The sequence below is a fragment of the Orycteropus afer genome, unplaced genomic scaffold (genome assembly GCF_000298275.1).
Source record: "Orycteropus afer afer isolate SDZICR_OR568_19922 unplaced genomic scaffold, OryAfe1.0 scaffold00013, whole genome shotgun sequence".
NCBI classification, from domain to species: domain Eukaryota; kingdom Metazoa; phylum Chordata; class Mammalia; order Tubulidentata; family Orycteropodidae; genus Orycteropus; species Orycteropus afer.
This window is the reverse complement of record NW_006921600.1, coordinates 21,972,867-21,985,229: the sequence shown is the minus strand read 5'-3', so window position 1 is coordinate 21,985,229 and position 12,363 is coordinate 21,972,867.

The following is a 12,363-nucleotide window of genomic DNA, read 5'->3' as shown; positions in this document are numbered from 1 at the left end:
TCATATGCTTTCTTGCCCTGTTAGTTACTGGTTTCATATGTCTTGCCCCTCTTTGGGAGAATTAATCTATTGTTATTGTATTATGTTATGATTATTGTTTAATTAAATTATTGCTGTATGGTGCACTGGTAATGGGTTAGCATTACCTTCATAGAACCCTCATGGAATGTTCCAGAGGTTGGGGAGCTGATGTCCTAAACCTGGAAGGGTTAGCTCCTTCCTGTGCTTTGTGAGGGATAGATACGAGAGTTCATTACCTGAGGGACCTGTGCTTAGAAAACATCAAAACTGAGTGGGAAAGATTTTAAACCAATAGAAAGTTTGTGTTTTTGTAAAAACAAGTATGTTGTGCTTATCCAGGAAAAGGATAAGATGCCAATTAGACCACCTACTGGGTGTCAGGAAAACAAGATGGCTGCTGGCTTGCCCCTGGCTGAGAGACCGCTGGCAAAGAAATTAGATAAGGTTCTGTGAAGTCCAAAGAGCCCTTCAGTGTTATCTTAGGACCAGAAGCTTGTTCATTGGAACAAATTTGATATGCTATGTGTTTGCTGACCTGGTATTCTTTTTGCTCTTTCCTAGTATCAGGTTATAACATCTTGGAAAATGTCAGCCTGTGCAAAGGAAACAAAGGAAAGAGAGTTTGTCCAAGGCCAGGTCAGACTATTTAGAAAGGAGCCCTGTACCCTGGATGTTGGTCATGGAGTTAGTGCAATCAGAGTGAAAAGGCCCCACAGGGAAGATCCAATCTGGGCAAACAGCTGCCCTTGCCCACCAAAGGCTCCTACCCCTGGGCTCTGCTCTGCTCTAACCCTAGAGTTTTGTGTCTTGTTTTAATACAGAAGACGAATGCCTCATTTTCCAATTGAATTGTAGGTCCCATGGGAAGATGACAAAATCTTCCAGTTGTTGACTGAATAAGAGTCCAAGCATAAGACCTCTGAGCCCAAATGGAAGGAACTGGAATAACTAAAGTCCTTGGAGTTGTTCCATATCATTTTCAAATTATGCTTTTAGAGAAAAAAGGATTACATAATGCTCCATTTCTAATGAAGTTAAGGAATGCGGAAATATTTCTTAATTTTTGAAACAAAAAGGGTGAAAATTAGATACAAGGAAGAACTTCTTGATAACAAAATGTCTCCTAAGTGGCACAAATGGTTTGTGCTCAAATACTAAACTAAAAATTGGCTGTTTGAACTCACCCAGTGGTGCTGTGGGAGAAAGGCCTGGCAATCTGCTTCCATAATGATTAAGAAAAAGAGAATACAACAGGTGCCACTGAGTCAATCCTGACTCACAGTTACCTCATGTGTTACAGAGTAGAACTGCCCCAAAGGGCTTTCTAGGCTATAATCTTTACAGAAGCAGATCGCCAGGTCTTTCTTCTACAGAACCACTGGATGGGTGCAAACCATCAAACTTTTCAGTTAGTGTTTAACTGTTGTGCCACCAGGGCTCCAAGAAAACCCTATGGAGCACAGTTCTAGTCTATAACACGTGGGGTCACCATGAGTAGGAATCACCTTGATGACAACAGGTGTGCTTTTTTTGTTTTTTGTTTTCCCCTCATAACAAAGGAATTAAAAGAATAAGAAAATTCTTCCCTGAAAGAGCTTAAAAGGAAATTTATGCCTCGCTGATTTGGACTTGGTATGTTCTTACTCAAGACTGGATGAGGGAACTTTTCCCCTCAGTAGCCCTGGGAAGGGTTTAGCTAACAAGAAGGTATGCAAAGACTGATCACAGAAAGAGGTAACTACAGGGAGGAAGTGGGAAGAGAGCTTGTTACATTGTGGGGAATTGCAGTCAGTGTCATGAAACAAAATGTGTATGAACTGCTGTATGGAAAATGAATTTGCTCTGTAAACTTTCACCCAAATCACGATAAAAATTTAAGAAAGAAAGAAGTCAGCCACAAAAAGGAAAGAAAGAAAATGATCTAGAAGAATAAAGACAAAGCAAAAAAAAAAAAAGGATCACTAATCCTAGCTTTGTGTCCTACTAAACAAACACCATTTCTCAGACTATTTTCCTAACAGTAAAATAAGAATGATAGTACCTGCCCTGATTCTTCACCCAATTGTTTGGTCAATGGACAATAAACAATGGTCAATGAGCTATTTGTGAAAGATCCTTTGAACACTGTAAAGTATGTTAAAATTGGTAGTACTTTTAAAAAAAATGTGTTATTATAAGGGAATCCTGAATGATGCAAATGGTTAAGTGCTCACCTACTAATTGATGGCTGGAGGTTCAAGTCCACCCAGAGGCATGTCAGAAGAAAGGTCTACTTCTGTAGGCCTTTTAGAAGTAGAAGTGATCTACTTCTAAATAATCAGCCATTGAATACTCTAATACACATGAGGTTGCAATAAGTAGGAATAAACTCAATGGCAACTGGTTACTGGTTATTATTACTATTAAGTTCTTTAAAGCCAGGAGTTATTACTTCCTTCTCTCTGACCTTTTAATCATAAATCCTTATCCCTCCTCTATGAGGTCACCAGCCTTATCTGTATTTATTCAATTAATTCTGACAGGTTGAAGCTGGTGGGATGGGTCTGGGTGTAGGGGAGAGATGGGACCACCAGAAAGCTATTATATAATAAATGGAGAAACCTGTAGGAAAGATACAGTGTTGGACACGTGAATGCTACTATTTTCCCTTCTCATCTCTCAAACTCTTCAAGGACAATCTAGATTAAGGGGTAACTGGTAGTGTAGTGCCTAAGGCATTTGACTGCTAATCAGAAGGCTGGTGGTTCAAACCCACCAGCCACTCCCCAGAAGAAAGGTTGGGCAATCTATTTCTACAGTGATACTGCCTCGGAAACCCAAGGAGGGGTTGCTATGAGTCGGATACAACTCTACGGCAATGGGTTTAGTTTAGTAGTTGGTGGAACAATTGCATTAGCTGTCAATCTATAAGGAAAGGTAAAATACCACTCCCATTACTCGTTGCCATTGAGTAGATTCTGACTCATAGTGACCCTGTAGGACAGAGTAGAATTGTTCCATAAGTTTCCTAGGCTTTAAATCTTTACATAAGCAGACTGCCACATCTTTCTCTCACACAGCAATTGGTGGGTGCCAACTGCCAACCTTTTGATTAGCAGTTGAGCATTTAACTACTGCACCACCAACCGCAAAAACAAAATAAATCCATTGCTGTCAGGTCCCTCTGACTCGTAGTTATTCTATAGGACATAGTCGAACTGCCCCATATAATTTCCAAATCTTTACAGAAGCAGACTGTCACATCTTTCTCCTATGGTAGTGGGTCCGAACAGCTGACTTTTTGGTTAGCAGCCAAACACTTAACCATTGTACCACAAGGGCTCCTTAAGAAACCACTTGTTGTTGTTGTTGTTATGTGCCGTAGAGTCAGACCCAACCCATAGCATGCCCTCCTTAGGTTTCTGAGGCAGTATCACTACGGAAGTAGATTGCCCCGTCTTCCTTCCGAGGAGTGGCTGATTGGTTTGAACTGCCAGCCTTCGTTAGCAGTCAAGTGCCTTAGGCACTATGCTACCAGAGCTCCTAAGAAACCACTAGGGTACTTAAATAATACTATAAATAAAACTTGATAGAAGAAATTTTTTTTTTCCTCAGAAATCCACTCACATAAAGTACTGAATGGAGTTGAAAGAAATACCTTGATAAGCCACTTGGGAATGAGGTTGGAAGGTGAGACCCCAAGGGACATGTTTGGCTAACAATAGATGATCCTTCTGAGAAGGGTGGTTAGGTAAACTATAGGGCTGTTGTTTTGGAAAGAGATCTGTAAGTCTGGAGCCAGAGCTAAACTTGCTGGGTTTTTGAGGCTTTACAGCCATTGCTCATCCCCTTTGTCCCTATTCCACTGGACAGTGAGAAAATATTTTTAAAAATACAACCTGAGTATCTTCAGGTCTCAGTCTGGCCCAGCTCTAAAGCACTGTATCAACTGGGGAAGTCCTCTCTGAGGAGAGGCAGTTAAGATGTAACAAGTGATATGGGAGTGACATGGGTCAGATACATCAAGAAATGACACTAGGACAGGCCTGTGATCTCCTTCCCCTTGGACAAGTACCTTCTTCATTGGAAGAGTGTATAAAATAAACGAAGTAAAAACTGCACCCCCCCACCCTTGGGCCACTCTTCTCCCTCTTCATCTGGCTAACTGTAATTTAACCTATAGGGTCCTACTTCTTCCAGGAAGCCTTCTCTGAGCCCCTAAATTTGGGTTGGTGCCTCCTGTCTGTGTTCCAGCAGACCCCATACTTCCCCATCACAGCACTTACAACATTCGTTGTCACTGCCTGGTAACATGTCTATTTCCTTTACTGGTCTGTAAGCTCCATATGGTAGGGACAGTGTATGCAGTTCACTGTTATGCTCTCAATACCAAACTAGTACCTGCTACATAGTGGACATTTGGTAAACACTTGCCATTTGAATGAAATCATAAGACACAACAAGAACAGTGCTACTTTGTACCTAGGAAAGGGAAGGAACCCTTTCATGGTGGAGTGTGTCTTCCAGAACATACTGAATATAGTATGCCTGCCAAAATGGTAAGATGCCAAAATGGTAGATCATGAGGGTAGAGATAATCACAGATAATCTAATAGGTTAGTAACAGTGAGGACACCAAAACAGTATCCTCAAAATCAAGAGCCATGTGGGAACATGCAGGCAGATAGTAGCTATGAAATACTCCAGTGATTTCTGCCTTCTTCCACTTTCTTGCAATATAGTTGGAAAAGGAGGATTGCTTGCTATTTCTTGCTGTATTTAGCACTCCAACTGGACCTCCCCTGACCCCCAGGGTGGCATGCCTGGAGAGGTTCTGACTCCTGCTGCTTGAAATCACTTTCCAAGATAAGCTACTTGAATTCAAGCCCTTGTCTCAGGCTCTGTGCTCATGGAGAACCCAGGCTCAGACAGATGACCTAAAAGGTCCTGCATGATCTGGGCCCTGCCCACTTTTCAAATGTCATCTGCTACTCTCCAGCTAGCAGCCCCGACCACCACACAGTACTTGTTCCCATTCTCACACTGCTGAGCTTTTCACACACTGCTTCCTTATCTGGGACATTCAGCTGCTCCTTCTTGTGACAAATTCTTCCTTGTCCTTCAAATTATTCCAGGGAAATGTGTATAAGAATCTCTCCCCAATTTGTGTTACCTTTCCTTCTTTTGGGGTCCCTAGTCCTGTGCTCCCCTCATCACAGCAATGACCATACTGATTTATGTCTGTCTCCCTCGTTGTATTGTGAACTTCTTAAGGCAGAGCGAGTGGGTTTTATCTATTTATCCTTCTCAAGCCTAAGACAGTGCCTGGGACTCAAAACTAGAACTCAATTATTATTTCTTGGCTGGCAGGATGGATGAATAATGTGTGAGATTGCTGAAGGTTCAAGTCTATATTGAGCCATTATTTGCCAATATTTTGTGTTTAGATCATCTAGGCCTGAGAGAGACTGCTGTTGATTTGAGTGAAGGGAAGGGCAAGGTACTAAAAGTGAGTGATCAACATAGTGGCACTGAGGAAGAAGAAGACATAGAAAAGTACACGGGAGGTACAGACAACAAAAATGAACCCTTTTGGACTAGGTTTCCTGGTCTGATAGAGCCTGGTGGAACCCCTGAGACTATATAGTCCCTAGCTGCCCTTCAGATCTGGAACTGAACCCACTCCTGTGGCTTCCAGCCAAACAAAAGATAGCCATATGAGCAGAACCTTTACATTAGGTAGATACACTCCTTGGAGAGATCAATCATGGGAGAATAGAAGGACTGTGTATGCACAGGGAGACAGCAGCATGGGGGGGAAGAGTGCATAGGAGGGAAGGACACAGGGAAGAGGTAACTATCGGGAGGAAGTGGGAGGGGAGCTGTTGCATTGTGAGAGATTGGAGTCAATGTCATGAGACAAAGTATATGCGAACTGCTGTATGGAAGATGAATTTGCTCTGTAAACTTTCACCCAACTCACAATTTTTTAAAAAAGAAGAAAAAGAACCCTTTTGCATGTATGTTGTTGTTGTTTTTATGTGCCATCGAGTTGGACCCAACTCATAGCGACCCTGCCTTGGGTTTCCAAGGCAGTATCACTGCGGAAGTAGATTGCTCAACCTTCCTTCCGAGGAGTGGCTGGTGGGTTTGAACTGCCAGCCTTATGGTTAGCAGTTAAGTGCCTTAGGCACTACACCACCAGAGCTGCATTATCAGTGATGGCAAGCATTGATTGATGGTGGATAAATGGGTGGACAGGCTGAATGATCAGATATGTCTAGGCAGGGGGCGAGAGGGCCCATGATTATGTATAGGGTTAGCAGATAATGTTTCTACATGCATATTTATATATACTGTAAGAATGTCCAGGTGTATAGTAGAGCTGACAAGGGGCAAGGTTGTGGCAAGTAGTTGGACCTGTGGTCTCGGGACCGTGGTCACAGGGGACATCAAGCTCAATTGGCATTACATACCACACAAAAATATTGTTCTACATCCTACTTTGGTGAGCGACTTGGTAAAATCTTTCAAGCAGCCATATAGATGCAACAATGGGTCTCTTTTCATCCAGAACAAAAAAAGAATGAAGAAAACCAAAAGACACATGGAAACAATTAGTCCAAGGGACTGGTACACCATGCGCTCCTCAGCCTATATGACCATGAGACTAGAAGAATTAGATAGTGCCTGGCTACCACTCTCAACCACTCAGAGGGTATTGGTACCGAAGATCCTGGGTAGAGAGGGAGAACAATGTGGAACAAAACTCAAAATCATTAAAAAAAAAAAAAAAAAAAAGACCAGTTTTGCTGGTCTGATAGAGCATGGTGAGACCCCTGAGACTATGGCCCCTAGTTACCCTTCATATCTAGAACTGAACTCATTCCTGTGGCTTCCAGCCAAACAACAGACAGGCATATGGGGTGAACATTTACATCAGGTAGATATACTCCTTGGAGCAATCAATCATGGGAGAAAAGAAGGACAGTGTTTGCACAGGGAGACAAGACAGCTTGGGGGTGGGGGTAGTGCATGGGAGGGAAGGGAAAAAAAAAAAAATCCCAGGGGAAAGCCCAGGTGGGCTCTGTTCCCCTGAGGCCTGCAGAGATGGAAACCACAGTGTGTACAGAGTAGGCCTCTTAAAAAGGACAGCCAGAAAAAACCTGGGCTTGTGATACTTTTCCCTAAGGGCGTTGTGGGACTTTGCATGTCCTGCTATGGAGAGGTGATCCCAACACATTAAAAATGGTGTGGCAGAGGCATCTGACTCCTTCTAACTGCACAAGAGGAAGAGAGAATCACCATCAGCATCAGCCCAAGACTGATTCCAATGAGGCAGAGGTCAGATCTCCAACCTTTTTACCAATTCTGACACCAACTGTCCCTCCCACAGCACTCTCTGTTTCTCTGTTGGGCTCAATAATTCATTGCAGTGGCCACACAGAACTCATAGACAACACTCATAATTATGGGGTTCATTAGGAAAGTAAAAGGTTACAGTTCAGGATTAGAAATGACTCAGGATACAGTTCTTCAGTTGATAGCCTCTTCTCAGCTGTGCCTGAGCAGTGGTCCTCAGCAGTGGGCACTCCTCTCTTTGGCACTCAATCTGTTAACCCCATGACCCCTTGGCTTCTGCTGTACTCAGGCAAGTGCTACAAAGCTCTTTTAGCTCTGCTGATAAGTACCCTACTCCATCAGCAAAACTCCTGCATAAAGGCACTCAGCTTTCTTGCTCCATGAATGGAGAAGCCAACCACACCATCTCCTGCCTATCTGGTGGTTCTACTGCTGTTGTGTCTCTGCAGATGCTTCTCACTTTATTTTGCCATCTCAGCAAAGTACCAGCTCTCCTGGGTTGAGGATGTTCTCAGCACAGGGATCCCAAGGCCAAAGGACCTGCTTCACTCCCATCTCTTCTTATTCTTGGTGGTAGTCACATCCTCCCTTTCTACCTCTGGGATGGCTTGTTTTAAGCCTAGAAGATGGCAAAACTCACCAATCCCCACTCATTTTAAGCCTAGAAGATGGCAAAACTCACCAATCCCCATGTTAGGGTTCCATTTGCATGATCTCACCACCACAAGGGTGCCATGCACCTTATTTATATTATTAGCAAGTTATCCACTCCCCTTGGTGGGCCACAAGAACCTCACATATACATAGTCCTACTCAGTCTTTCAGTGGGAGTATTATTACAAATGTATGGCTAGAAGGGCCATATTATGTAATTCACTGCACTGCAGTGTGGAATCTGCCAATGATTTCTCCTTTTTAGGTCTTATTTCATTAAAAGAAATTATTTGTTCTGGCTTCCCTCAAGAGGATCTCATTTAGGAGCCATATTTGAAAAGTTACAAAGATGAAGCACACTTGGCTACTTCACCACTTATATTTGTTGGACGACTTTGGGTAAGTTATCTAATCTCAACATCTTACAGGTAAGCCAGTGGTCTTGGGCCTCTCATGTCTGTAGACACCAGTGAGGTCACGTTAACATCAATACCCACAGCTGGATAATCAAAGACTCTTAGAGTCACTCTTTTAACCTCTCACCTGTTGCGGTGCAGTGAATTGCTTAATGTGGTCTTTCTAGCCATAGTCTCCCATTTTGTGATGTATTGTAAATCCTAGTCTCTGCATCTATGATTATAGTTCCCATTTGGGGTGAGTTGTATGTTGCATTGATGAGGCAGGATTAGGGTGGGATGTATCTTGAGTCCCATCTTGCTGGAGGTTGTGGGTCAAGTCATCATCCTTAGTTTCCTTGAGGGTATATATGTGAATGCTCTGGCAAAGTTCACTCTCTTGCTCTGGATCCTACATCTGGTTTGTCGTTATCCCACCCCTGCTTCTTGGTACTTGAGACAGCACCCAGTAATCTGATCTGTCAATTTGGGTTTGTCAGCCTCTGCAACCACGTGAGTGAGGAGAATCCTCCAGACTGACACCTGACCCATAGATTTGGGACTTCCCAGCCTCCACCACCTCATGAGCCATTTCCTTGGCAGTTTGTGAGTTCTGTGAGATGTTACAGTGAAATACAGAATCCTAAGATGCAAGGGAGAGTGCTGAGGAGAGGAGGAGTTGGTATTAGAGATGATGGAGTAGTATACCAGTTTGGAAAAATTGGACATTTGGGACATCTTTAACCTCTGCCTCTTAGGGACCAGGCTTGTGCTGATTCTTCTAAAACAAATTATTCAAGCACTTAGTATAGGAGGAGTCCCTGGGTGATGCAAACAGTTAAACACTCAGCTACTAACTGAAATGTTGGTGGCTTGAATCCACCCAGAGTTACCTTGGAAGAAAAGTCTGGCAATCTACTTCCACATGGTCACAGTTATTGAAAACTCTCTGTTCACCAATTTCAACTCATGGGATCTCTGTGAATTGGAATCAACTGAAACAGTATTGCCTGCCCCTGAGGCACCCATGGTTCCTTCCATCAAACAGAGAAGGTGCTAGACTAGGGGAAGAAGCACCACATGATTCCATTATCCCTTCCTGGCCTTCTTCACACATCTTCCAAGACATCTGTACTAGAACTTCCTCCATTCTTTTTTTAAAATTTTTTATTGTGATTTGGGTGAAAGTTTACAGAGCAAATTCATTTTCTGTACAGCAGTTCATACACATTTCTTTATGACATTGACTGCAATCCCCACAATGTAATAGCTCTCTTCCCACTTCCTCCCTGTAGTTACCTCTTCCTGTGTCCTTCTTTCCTCTTCATTCCTACCCCCTGAGCTATCTCCTTGTGTAACTACTGCCCTTCTGTTCTCCCATGATTGAGTTTTCTAAGGAGTGTCTCTACCTGATGTAAATGTTCACCCTATATGCCTATCTATTGTTTGTCTGGAAGCCATGAGAGTGAGTTCAATTCCAGGCCTGAAGGATAACTATGGGCCACAGTCTTGGGGGTTTCACCAGGCTCTATAAAATCAGTAAGCCTGGTCTTGTTTATGATTTTGAGATTTGTTCCACATTGTTCTCCTACTCTACCTAGATTCTCCTGCACTGATTTCTTTCCATGGAACTTCCTCCATTCTTACACACACACATAAACACACACAAGCCCCTTGCCTGTCAGATCATACAAACAGATACTGGAGACAGTGGAGGTTACATGCTTCATATGCTTAGTGGACAGTTAGGCTCAACTAGGACAGTCCTGCTACAGGGATAATAAAGCCTACCTTATGTAATTGTTGTGACAGTGAAAATGGTACATAGAGTACTTAGTTTGCAACAAACATAACAATGGATTGATATACAGCCTATATAAAGAGCAGGTTGTCCTTGGTGGTTCAGTGGTAGGATTCTTCTTGCCTTCTTCCATTCAGGATATCCAAGTTCAATTCCTGATCAATGTGCAGCTACCACCTGAGTGTCAGTGGAGGTTGGAGTATTGCTATGATGCTGAACAGGTTTCAGCAGAGCTTCCAAACTAAGACAAAGAATAAAAGCATAGTGTGGTGGTTATGTTTGTGTGTCAACATGGCTGGGCCTGGTTGAGTGGCTGGGCAGCTGGTGGTAGTTATTCCCCATGATGAGACTGGCAATCAACCCCATGGTGGGATTTACCATAAGCAGCTGAGTAGTTGTCTTTGGGATGTGGTCTGCTTCCTGTATATAAGGAGAAACCTTGGGGATTGTCCCTAGCTTATGGCATGCTTGGACCTTGCAGGTAGCCATGTCGTTGTTCAGCAGCCTGGCATGCTCTGCCGACCTTGGGACTCACAATGGACTTAAATTAAAGGCCTGCCATGTGGTTTGGTATTAGAACTGTGCCTTTTTACTTGTCAACCTTGGGCTTCTCAGTCTCAGCAGCCAGCAGCTGTCTGAGTGAAGAAAATCCTCTAGCTTCAGTGGGCTGGGAGCTGGAGGCAGAGCTGAAGCCCAAGGCTGAGAGGCTTTCACCCAACCCCTAGAGCTTGGCACTTTGAACTTGGACTTAAAGCCTCCAAATTGTAAGAATAAACTCCTGCTTGTTAAGGCCATCCCATTTGTGGTATATATTCCTGTCAAAGTGGCACTAGGTAACCAGAATACATAGCAATCTACTTGTGAAAGCCAGCCAGTGAAAACTCTATCGATCACAGTGGTGTGATCCACAACCAGTCACAAGGATGGTGCAGTGCAGGCAGAATTTCTTTCTGTTTTGCATGGAATCGCCATGAATTGGAGGCTGACTTAATGACAGCTAACAACAACAGCAATATAAAGAGCACCTGAAAGTTGATAAGGAAAAAGATAACCCTATATAGAAAATGAGCAAGAAATATAAATAGGTAATTAATTGAAAATACAAATAAACTAATAAGCATATGAAAATATATTCTCAGCTTTACTAGGTAACCAGGGAGATACAAGTTAAAACAAAGAAATAGCAATTTTCACTCATCTGATTGGCCAAAACTAAAGCCTGAAGATGTAAGGTATTCATGTTGCTATGAGTAAAGGGTACATCTGATTCTGTTGGTGGAGGTGTAAATTGGACAGCTTTTTAAAGAGATTAATTGAGCAATACCTATTAAAAGGAGCCCTGGGGGAAAAATGGTTAAATATTCAGATGCTAACCAAAAGTTTGGCAGTTTGAACCCATTCAGTGGCTCAGTGGGACAAAGACCTGGTGTTCTGCCCCTGTAAAGATTACAGCCTAGAAAACCTGATGGGGCAGTTTATTCTGTCAACAGCACCTAACATCCTAATCAAATTGAAAACCATACCTTTTGCCACAGCAAGTTCACTTCTAGATGTGTATCCTGAAGAAGTACTCACAAATTTATCCCAAGAGACAGATTGCTTGTTGATTTTGTTGTCATAGTGAAAAATTGTGACAACCTAATTGCCCATTAACAGGGAAGAGGTTTAATAAACTGTGCTTTATCAGTACAATGAAATCTCATGCATCCAACAACCTTCTTTACGGAAATGGAAAAACCAAACCTCAATTTCATATGGAATGACAAGAGGCACTGAATAGCTAAAGCAATTTTGAAGGTGAAGAACAAAATAGAAACATACACACTTTGTGATATCAAAACATATTATACAGTTACATTAATAAAAACAGTCTGGTGCTGGTGTAATAATAGATACATAGACCAGTGAAATAGAATGGCAATTCCAGAAATAAACCCACACATCTACAATCAACTGATATTTTACAAGAGTGCTAAGTCCATTGAATGGGGAAAGAAGAATCTTTTCAATAACTGGTGTTGGAAAGTGTGATAGTTAAGGTTATGTGTCCACTTGGCTGGGCTATGATTCTAAGTGGTTTAACAGTTTTGGTGTAGTTATCCCCAGTGGTAAGATCTGATATAATGTCATCACTTCCATGATGAGATCTGC